The following is an 11,366-nucleotide window of genomic DNA, read 5'->3' as shown; positions in this document are numbered from 1 at the left end:
TCAAATGATATTGCCTGAGGGAAGAGTGGAATGGGTCTGAGGAATCTCACAATATCTTGTTTAGAGGGTATCTTTGGGTGTTTCTGCATCTTGTTCCTGGGGAGTAACACTCTCAAGCATACTTCACCTCTCCACTCCTGGTTGCATACACCAAACCTGAAAATGTAGTTATGAAACCACTTGGAGGGCAACTCACTCGGCCCCTACCCCTCTTCGCCATCATCACTAACTAAAGACAGCAGCCTTGAGAGTGGCCAAAAAGAACATCCCCAGAGTGACTTCACCACCACATCTCCAGGTTTGGCAAGTGCCACCAGAAGTGACTGGGTGGGACGTGCTCATGACTGTCCTTCCCCAGAAGGCAGGAGGATGGAGGTAGGATATGTCTATAAGGTAGGTACAGATATTCAAAAAGCCTAAGGCAGCATTAATCTAAGTTACAGTTTTCTGTAAGCAGCATAGTTTAGATCAGTAGTTAACAAAACACACATTTGTTCTTTGGTGGGGGGAGGGGAACCTTAGACCAGGTTCCTCCATTTTTAACTGGTTTGTGTGTGCTGGACTTCAATTATATTACAAGCTATAGATCAGTTTCCAATCACTTATACTGGTAAAAGTGTATTGTCTGCACCTGGCCATAAGCTCTTCCTGGAGTCATAAAGAGGAGAAGGAAGATTGAAACCTTGAATGCAGATGATCAGCTTGCTCAGGTACTGAACTAGAAATCAAAAGCCCTGAGTTCAATTCTTCCATAATTTTTCTAACAGATTTTGGGATTCTTCTGCCTTCTCAGTGCCTTATTTTTTTTTTAGTTTATCTAATATTGGATTCATAATATTTACCTGACTTGTAAGTAGGCTTAATGTAATAACGGTTGCAAAGTGCTTAAAATCTTCAAATAGAAGTACAAAATATTATTGCTGAATGGACAGTAAGGAGTGGCATTTGGGGTAACAAAAGGTTGGTACTGGAATTATTTTAATATAGAGGGCTGGATTTGCAAACTGTCTATGTGAAAGTTTTAGCTTACTTTATGGCCTATACTGCTTCAATTCTGTTCTAGGACAACATGCCTCTTCTTTCAGTATTTTTAGCATTTCAGGATGTTGGTAGACTGGATATTTCATACTTCTATTTGTGTTATTAGAATTTTCTCTACTCTGAATTTGAGTTCCTCACTCCCTGCTTACCACGGTATATACTATATAATAGGCCTGCTCAAAGCAGCTTGTATTCGATTCGGATTCGGCCGATTGAGGAGACAGTGATTTGATTTGGTGATTCAAATCTTCACGTAAACTGTTCTGAACCGATTTGGCTGAATCTCTGAATCAGCCCCATCCCCCGCGCGCTCTCTCAGCCCCATCAATGGCTGTCTCACCCAGCCCAGCTCCTGTGGCTCTTTGAAAAAAAGCCTGGCACTCACCAGCTGCTGCCAGGTGGTGGTGGGGGGAGAGGGGGTTATCCCTGCTGCCACCCACCGCCCCATGCTGTATGGGGGGTTCTGTCACAAGCCCCCATCCCCCACCTGCTCTCCTAGCCCCAGCTCCCAGCTCTTTAAAAGAAAAAAAAAGCCTCCACTCACATGATGCTGCCTGGCAGGGGGGTGATTCCCACTGTCCCCTACTGCATGGGAGCCTCTGCCATGAGTCTCTTGACCTCTGCTGACTCTTCCAGCCCTCCTCCCCCCTCCCCCCACCCCACATGGCTGCAGTGCCTGCCCCAGCTCCCGGTTCTTTAAAACTAAAAAAAAGCCCCGCACTCACCCGTTCCTGCCAGGCAGGGGGTGCAATCCCCATTGCCCCATGCTATGTGGGCGGCTCTGCCATGAGCCCCCAGAAGTCCTGAGGCCTCTGCAGCAGCAAGTAAGTGGCTGCTTCTTTGTGGGTTTTTTTTTTTTTTTTAAAGAGTCAGGATCTGTGGCCAGGTGGGTCAGCCACGGGGTGGGCTGGGAGAGTGGACAGGGGTTTGGAGACTCATGGCAGAGCTCCCCATGCAGTGTGGGGCAGTGGGGATCACCCCCCTGCCTGGCAGCAGTTGGTTAGTATGGGCTTTTTTAAAAAGAGCCGGGAGTTTGGGTCAAGCGGGAGGCTGGGGTCAGGGGGTGCTCAGGGGGGTTGGGAGAGCAAGCAGGGGATGGGGCCTAGCAGGGATCCCCCAATGGTCCCTTCCCCACTTTCCAGGCCCTCCTCCCTCACCCCTACTTACCAGCATGGAGTCCAGGTCCAGCTCTTAGCGGCAACCAGCAAAGACTGCATGAATCTCCAAAGTTCTCCGAACCTTTTCTGAATCGAATCGGAGAGCTTCAAATTGATTCAGACCTTTTAACTTGTCTCCTGATTTGATTCAGATTCAGAGATCCGGCCACTGAATTGGACTGAATCTCCTCCAAATCAAATCAGCACCTGAAGCTTCACATAGCCCTCGTATATAAAGGTTTCCAGAAGGGCTCTGTAGAATTGTAGGCTTCCAATATGGATTGAACTTTTTACTTTATATAGGGAGGGCTGACATTTTTTGCTTTATCAAGATTTTGACTGTAGCCATTGCTGATCAGCTGCTTGAAAACTATACAGGGAAAGAAGACAGTCATCTGGCAGTCTCTGTAATCATTGGGATATAGTGTGCCCATACACATAACACTGTACATTGAAATCACACTGAAGATATGGAAGATGGTGAATTTCTATGGCAACTGTGGAGGTTTTCCTGGGATTTAAGCCCAAGTAGTTGAGTAAAGTTGAATGGCTACCAATGACCATGTCCTGCAAAAAAAGAAAATCTGAGTCATTTGGACAATTTATGGGCTTGACTGTAGCTTTAACTGACTAAAAGGAAAACTTGTATTCCAAACTAGAAGCAGCACAGACTAACCCTATACTGAAAGGGAAGCATTTCCCATCTTCAAAGGACTTTATAGCCAAACAGGTAAAAATGTATATAATGACTACACAACGTATGTCATGTAGTATTGATTTGTGCAAGATGAAGTTATGTAATTTTGAAAAATACATGGAAATGTTTTAAGCTGATCTAGATTTGAATAATAACAAGGTGTTGACACCATATATGTCCGATAACAGTGGGAATTAAAGAAAAGCACACTGGCAAGCTTTTGAGATCATGACAGAAAGAGACCTTCATCTTGCAGGGTTACATAATTAAGAAAGTTTCATAACCCTTGCTATACCTTCACTGTATTTATTACTTACCATGAGCTCAATTCACTCCTCATCAGCCCACTGCTTGAGTCATGAAAGAGTAATGAAAAAAAATCATAAGAAAAACATGTATAATCAATGAGGAGTTTTGGAAGTGAGGACTGGAAAGAAATTACAAACACACTGTTCTATTTTCTTGGCCCTTTAAGGTTTTGTGGGTTTATCCTCTTAATTCCTAATGGACAGTGATTTACATCACAAAACCACCATATTTGGTATATAATTCAGCATTATTGACTATTTCTGCCCCAGAATGGCCTGTGGCTAGAAAAAGAGGGATGTCTCAGAACACACCAAAAGAGCTGGATTTTCTAGTGTTCAGTACTCACCATTGGCCTAAGAGTGTCCTAAATGTTCAGATCAAGCACCTAAATAAAGGAAATATATCAAGAGTGCTTAGCAGCTCCCATTATTTTATGCTGCTTAGAGTATCATAAGTTTGCTCCATCATGATGAATTCTCCTAAAAATCTAAATCTAACGTTGGGGGCTAAGTACTTCAGAAAACTGCCCAGTGCCAATCCTTACTATGTCAATCTTTGTGCAAAAATGTGTGTAGAATTGCAAATAAATGAAGATTTACATTGGGTTTTAGTGCAATGATTAACATTAGCCCCAATTTATAGAAGTCCCAGATGTCTGACTCCTGAAGTTTGCAGTGCATAAGGTTGATATATGCATCTGCAATTCCTACTTTTCCTGCATTAAATCCATCTCCTTGTCTCCAAACCTTGAGGATGCTGTGCCAACTACTGAGCTCTTCAGAGAAACTGGTATTCTTAATGCTGCACAATGAGAAGACCTGGACACTAGTAAGATAAATGGTTCTCTCACATCCAAGCAAGCAGATCCATATGGTATTTTTTCCCTTCTGTGTAAGTCCAGCATCTGCTGGATACATTTTGGCTGCACAAAATCCTGTGGGATACATAGATATTCCTGGCAGCCTAGGCAGCTAGAAGATGGAGCTACCTTGAATCTTGAAAAAGAGGTAGCAACCCCAGACACTGCAAGACATTCAATCTTTCCTCACAGTGGCACAAAAAGGGTGATGTGACCAGGGAAGCATCCCTGGATGCTAACTTGGCTGGGGAGGCAGGGCGAGAGGCAAAAAAATAAATGCACTAGCAGTATGGCAGCAACTGGAAGTCACCACTGCCTATGTCTGTGACAGCTTCTCCCAGAGCAGAGCCATATCATTATGCCTGTTTTCTCATAATCTTTCCTTCCTGTTTCCTCAAAATCTAAAATGATTAATGGAGATCCAGGCTATGTTGGTGGAGTTTAATTGACACCCAGCAGGTTGGTTGTAAGTTTCACAAAGTTCTCTAATCACAGGAGCCAAACTTCCAAGTGAACCAACCGTTAGGTAAATCTTGTTTATGCAACTCTCCTGAACTCAATCCTGGAGTGCTTGCAACCCTAGCAATTAGAGCTGCTGATTAATACCTCACATTCACAGCACTTGCATAAACATAAAAATCGTAAGTGACAGCAACACAGAGTGTCATTAGGACAAACTTAACAACAAAATACCTGTCACCTACCTGCTCTAGCAAGTGGGTCTGATTTTGTAAAGTGATGAAGTGTGAGTGGATGATGATATTTTTGGAGCTGGCTTTTGCTCATAACACTACAGTAGAGGGCAAGGTTTCTTATTTTTTCCCTGTGTCTGATCAGTCTTTTCTCATCCTATGAACTTGCCCATTGGCAAGCTAGGCAGCAAAGAGTAGTTTCACCTCACTCCCTTCTGTGGGTGAGACAGGACCACCTCAGCCTCCATCCCTCACTTCTGGCCACCTCAAGAGAGAAGCTGAGGTGGAGAGGTCTTTACTGCTGGGCAGTGAAAACCTGCCTGGGAAGCAGGGTACGTGCTTGAAGGGGGACACCTAACAGAAACAGGTGGGCAGAAAGAAAAAGCGACATCTGTGAGCAAAGAAAAAAATAAACCTATAGGCTAAGTGAGTAGTGACCCAGGGAGAGGTGATATGGGATGACAGGGGGGCCCGTTTTGTTGCCGGAAAGGGGAACATTAGTTACTTTTTAGTTAATAGATGGTGTGGTAAAAAGATCAGTTACATGAGGACAGAGGATCGGTTGGTTGTTTAGGCCTGGGGTAGGTGGGCAGTGGGCTCAGACATTTGGGGTAGGGAGAAGAAAATGAGCAGGCTAAGAGGAAAATGAAGCATGGCAACAGAGATTGGCTAAGTCGCTAGTTAAGAAAAGACATATTTATGTTAACAAAAATATTTGGAACAGAATCTGCAGTTTTGTTATAGTTTGAGAACTGTTTCTTTCCCGATTCAAACATAGATTTTTTTTTTTATCCCTGTAGATCTTCAGCCTCTATAAATGAAGCCACTGACAATATAACATAATAGTGTATTTTATCCAGGGACCTCAAAGCACATTATACATTTAGCAAAATCTCACTACATGCCTGCAAAGTAGCTAACTAGTATTACGCCCATTCTAAAGGCAGGTATATAGAGGCAGAGATATTTGTCAATCATGGAAATTCTTGGAGTTCTTCCTTCCAGGCATATATACCAATTACTGGTTTTTACTCTCTGCATTTCCAGGAAATAGCATGCAGGGAAGAGTGAATGTATATGTTCTATATCACCTTCCTACCCATATTCATTCCCAACCCCCCAAACCTATGGACACTTGTACACATGATGGTAGGGCCATGTACATGTGACAAAAAGTCATGAGAAATTGTCATTTGTCTAACATACTGGCATCGCTGTGTACACATGCACAATTTTGTTTGTGTTACAATTATTTGAATATGGCAACCTAGACCACCTCAGATATATTTTAGTTTGATTAGGACAAATTGTCCTATTGTGGATAAAAAAAAATTGTGCATGTGTACATGTCTGGAGGCCAGAGAAGGCAGTAGAGATGGTGTACGGGCTGCTGGAAGCCTAGGCAGGCTCGCAGAAGCTCAGGCATGGCATGTTTCCAGCACCCTGTGTACTGTCTCTACTAGCTTTCTGGTCACCAACACACCCAGCTGCCCTCCTGCCACCTTCCTGCATTGCACCAGGGGCAAGCCAGCCCCTTCCCAGGCAGTCTCAGGCAGCGAGAAGGTGGAAGGGACAGCATATGGGGTGTTGGAAGCCACCAAACCTGAGCTTCCCTGAACACACCTGGGCTTCCAGTGCACCGTGCACTGCTGGATCGGGCCTGGTGTTGCCTGTGAGCTGGGGCAGCACCCACTCATCTAGCACCCTGCCTGGGCAGCCCTGGGGGGCACCGCTGCTATGGAGGGAAGCACCAGGGGCTCCCCACAGCCCAGAGGTTGCACAGTCCAGTGGCAGCTTGCATGGGCATGCTCTGCCAAGACAAAAAAAGAAAGCAGCGAGCCTGATCCTTTTTTCCCTTGTGGAGCTTGCCTGGCTCTCCCACAGCCAGGGGGCAAGCAGTGGGGGCCCTGGACCTTCCCTCCACAGGGGTGGCACCTGCCCCCCTGGGGCCACCCAGGTGGGCTACTAGTTGGCGGGTGCCACTTGGGGGGCACTGCCACTATGAAGGGAAAGGACTAGGGCCCCCTGCAGCTCAGGGGCCACCGCAGCTCACCCCCTAGTCATGGGAAAGGCAAGAAAGGTCCATGAGGAAAAAAAAAAGGATCAGACCTCTTGTGGCTTTTTTTTCTTCCTGGGTAGAGCCTGCCCATGGCAGCAGGGGGGCGGTGAGCTGATGGCGGGCCATCACTGCTCCGTCACAGTGATGGAAGCCTCTAGGTGGAAATGGTGGGCCACAATTAAAAACCCACAAATTAAAAACCCACAATTTTGATTTAGGGGAACTAACCCCCCCTCACATGTACAAGTGCTCTGTAAAATAATACTACTAAGTGTACATAAGATTTTCTCATAGTGTATGCTGTTTACATATAATACCTAATAAACATATTCCATCACAAGTTAATATGTCCCCATGGTATAATTACTTAAAACAGACATGTATTCAACCTACTGTAAAGAAAATGGGAATGATACAAAGGAGAGAAAAGTGACACTGTTTAGAACAAGCTGTCTCATTTTCTAAAGTGTATAATATTTTCCTATGCAAAAACTACTTTACAAATACCTTTAGAAATACTGATGGAACCAATGATAATATTGTCCGATTTGTAAAGTTACAGCCCATAGTTTGTGTAGGATGTTTGTAGTTTTAGTTATAAATCTAATGATATCTGAAATAGTAATGAGTATGTTGCTCCAATAATATTGACTCAATCAGATCATATGGCAAAACATTTCCAGACATATTGATAAATTCATTGATTCCTCCCATTCTTGTAGTCACTGGACTAGAGAAGAAAGGATCAGTAGCCATTTGACCTTCATTGTGTATTAAATAAACACCAGATGGCAAGGATTCATTCAGTAAATCTATTCTTTCTTCTTCATAGTCATGTTCACACTGTTGCTTCCCACTGAGTCTTTATCTTTATTTGTCATGGTGCCAAAGCTGCCTCTATAGCACCTTTCATGCATCACAGCTTTCAAATCTTGTCCCATTAGTTTCATTTTGTTTCTATCATAAATAATCTACTACTTTCTCATACACTCTTCCATTACCTAATAATGTTCAGTCTTTGTACAAAAGGATAAAGTATTAAAAGGTTAGTGAGTACAGTTTGTCTGCTTAGTCTCTATGACACTATTTATTAAAGGGAAAAATGTAATCCTCAGGTAATAATCCATGAACTCCAAAGAACACCAGTAACTTCAAGCAACATAAACATTTTAATGTTGCACTTAAAATAAAAAGAGATGCATGTGTTTTAAGACTGACCCTACCCAGAAAAACATACTGCCACAATATGATCTTTTCAGGGTAGATTTTAAAATGCACAAATAGCTGTTAGGTGCCAGCTGTAATCTAGGGTTTGTGGGGTTGAAAATCCTTTATATTCGAATTTTGAAAACTCTGGACATCAGGTATGTGTGGTCAGTTATAGGGTAGGAGCTATTTGCATCCAGGTTCAGTTTTCTAAAACACCGAAAGTTCAGGATTCAGGTTTTTTGTTCAGATTTGCATCTAAACTTATATATGCCCTAACAACCATGCCGTCACAAATGTATTCTGCTTCTATATACAGATGTCCATAAAACTGCCATCCTGGTTTACCATAGTTGGGACTTATAGGCATTTACCAATCATCTCACAAGTTTTAACTTATTGTTTTATAATTAAATGTCAATTCTAGAAAAAAATATTTTAAGAGAGTTCTTAAATGGGAAAATCTCAATTATAAAAGCCAAAAGGAACATCATTTGTGTTTTGCAATGATCTTTTTAATAAAAACAGTGCAAAGTAAACAAACATTTATAACTGTTGAAAATGTGTTGGCTATTGAACTCTCTAATGACTGGGACTTTCATAATGGTAGTTTCCTCAAGAAATTAAGTGTCAAATTTTAGGTACTGCAGTGCGGATGCCCTGAAGGCTTTCTCCCTTTCTGTTGCTTCTACATCATAATCAACAGTTACATGACTATATGTATTCCCTGAGCACAAGGGGATATTAATGCTGTCAGAAGAACAAAGTGGCATCCCTGAGTGAGATAGGTTGTTCTGCTAATTGGAGTAGTTGCTTCAACACAACTTTCCTAAAGGGGATGGCAAGAATTGTGACTGATCCCTTGCCCCATTATTGGTGCATCTTTTGACATTATGAAATAGAGGCCAATTTTAACCTGACCACTCATCAGAAGAATTAGGAGAAAAAGCCAAAAATATGCATTGGGAAGGGAAAGGAGTTTTTGCCTCCCTGACTATTCTAATCTTCGGGTTGATTCTACCAGCCAGATAGGGAGGGAAAAAAGCATTGGCCCACTTGTTCATCTTATTACCTCTATCCCATCATCAAGGTGACACAGTGGTTTGATCCATCCATCTCAAGTGATGTGACTGGTCAGTTCACTTGGACCAGTCTGTACTTGTCATCCTCAGTCAAGCCAATCTTCCTGAATAGGGCAGGAAAAGACAGAGTTAAATCTGAGACATCGCACTCCCAGAAATGTATAGTAAACACAGGGACCTGGGTGAAGCCAAAAAGAGAAGCTGTGTTCTGAGGAAGAAAAAAAAAATATTCAAATATAAATGTCTCTCTCATTGCCAGAGGAAAAATTTTGAGTAGCATAAATAAATTTCAGATTTTAAGTAACATAAATAGATTTTTATTAGATAATTTTGTTACATAAAAGCTTGGCCAAAATAGAAGTTCTTCCAGTTAAAAAGGAAAAAGATGTAAGAATCCTCCCCTACTGCATATATTTTTTCAGATATAACTTCCTAAGCTTTTTCTTTAACGTAGCCCACAGTAAGAAGTCCTGAGGTCACTAGACATTGGGCTAAATGTAACAAAGTAAAACAAAACACTTGGAGAAACCGATGACCTCTGTGTCATGCTTTTAACACGGGTGTTTTCTGGGGGGTAGACCTGACTAGAAAGACTCATAGGTTTTGTTCTCTTCCCAGCTCTAACATACAGAGCTAGCAATGCAGCAGTTTGTTCTGTTTATTGTGACCTCTGTGATGATTACTAGTTCTAAATCTGTTTACTCTCAGGGGGAGTGATTTTAGTCATTCTGCTTACATTTTATTTTTAAATCACTAACAATGATACCGTGTATTTAAATCAGCCCATTTATCCTAGGGACAGTCTCTCCAAGATTATATTTAGTGTGTACAAAGTCTCCAATATAAATGCAGCATCAAAATCGTATTTTAATTTCATCTCTTAGTTTTTTTGCAGTTATGATAATTGCAAAGGTTGAGTATCATGGCTGGGTCAGGGTTATTTCCTCTCCTTAGAGCTCAGAGTAAAAATATTTGCTGGAGGAGGGATGATGTCATTTTAAACCTGCTATTTATCTCTGGGAGCTGAAAAAGACAGAGTGTAACCCCCTCATGCATAAAAATATCACCTTAAGTTTATATTTCACTACTTTTTAGAAGTACTGAAGAATATGCCACAATATGTCTTGTTCTAGCAGCTAAAAAATTATGCTATGACTAAAATGACATCATTCTGCCTCCCACAGAATGTTTTGGCTCTGAGAGCTCAGGGAGCAGATGTAATTAACAGGAAATGTCACTGTCACACAGTTAGGAGGAAAAATATTAACATCTCCTGTGTTTCTTGGGCATCACCTTGACAAGTCTGAGAGGTCACTATAAAGCATCTCATAAGAACCTATAGAGAGTAAAATATCCATCCCCCCATTGCTGAGGACCAGCAGAAGGCAAATGAATCATACACATCTTTAAAATAAGTATTAAATGGGATCCAAACTGATCTGTAAGATGTGTGTTGGGCTTTTCCACCAGGGTTTGAAAAGGTTCCACCGTCTTCCTTTTTAGGACAGCCAGTGGCTGAATTTTGACTTGGTGCAAGTTAAAGTAATCAGCATGTGACATGTAAATCAATGTATTTCTAATCCCCTTGTTTGGGTGTCGATACAACTTTTTCTGCGGTTTATTAGCTGCCTGGCAAGCCTAGGCTTTGGGTTTTGCTGGTCAGTTGGAGGGGCAATGTTTTTTTTTATCTCTTGTGAATGCTGTATTTGCTTTTGTTTCCTCTGGGGGACTGGGCATTGGGCAAAACTAAGGCTGAGATCACTGGTACTCCTGCCAGTGCTTAGATACCTCCTATGTTCCTGGCTAGAAGGTTTTGCTCTTCCAGTCAGGCAGGTTCTGGATGAGGGAGAGGTTAGCACCCACATCTCCCACTCCCTGAGCAAGTTCTGTAGCCACTAGACTCCTCCAGCATCCATAGTTTCATAGTTTGTAGGGTCGGAAGGGACCTGAGCAGATCATCAAGTCCAACACCCTGCCATGACAGGAAAGACTACTGGGGTCAAATGATCCCAGCAAGGTGTTCATCTAGCCTCCTCTTAAAGACCCCCATGGTAGGAGCCAGCACCACTTCTCTTGGAATTTGGTTCCAGATCCTAGCCGCCCTAACCATGAAGTAGTGCCTCCTGATATCTAGTCTGAATTTACCCTCTGCCAGCTTGTGACCATTATTCCTAGTCACTCCTGGTAGTGCTTGAGGGAACAGGGACTCCCCCAGTGCCTGCTGGTCCCCTCTGACTAGTTTGTAACAGGCCACTAGATCCCCC

General features: G+C 42.6%; 1 long non-coding RNA gene across 1 annotated transcript in view; it reads right to left on the bottom strand.

Moving 5' to 3' along the window:
• Nucleotides 1-2,387: 2,387 nt before the first annotated feature.
• LOC109298695 overlaps nt 2,388-11,366 on the bottom strand; it is an 18,725-nt gene continuing 9,746 nt past the window's right edge. Inside the window, exons 2-3 of the long non-coding RNA XR_002097680.1 lie at nt 9,093-9,206; nt 2,388-2,765 (exon numbers count right to left, since the gene is read on the bottom strand). This is a non-coding gene — a long non-coding RNA (uncharacterized LOC109298695). The remainder of the gene's footprint in view (nt 2,766-9,092; nt 9,207-11,366) is intronic.

This window comes from Gavialis gangeticus, unplaced genomic scaffold, assembly GCF_001723915.1.
Source record: "Gavialis gangeticus isolate Ggan-Ray unplaced genomic scaffold, GavGan_comp1, whole genome shotgun sequence".
Classification (NCBI taxonomy): Eukaryota; Metazoa; Chordata; order Crocodylia; family Gavialidae; genus Gavialis; species Gavialis gangeticus.
Note: the sequence above shows the minus strand (reverse complement) of the source record. Positions and strands in the feature narration are given on the sequence as shown.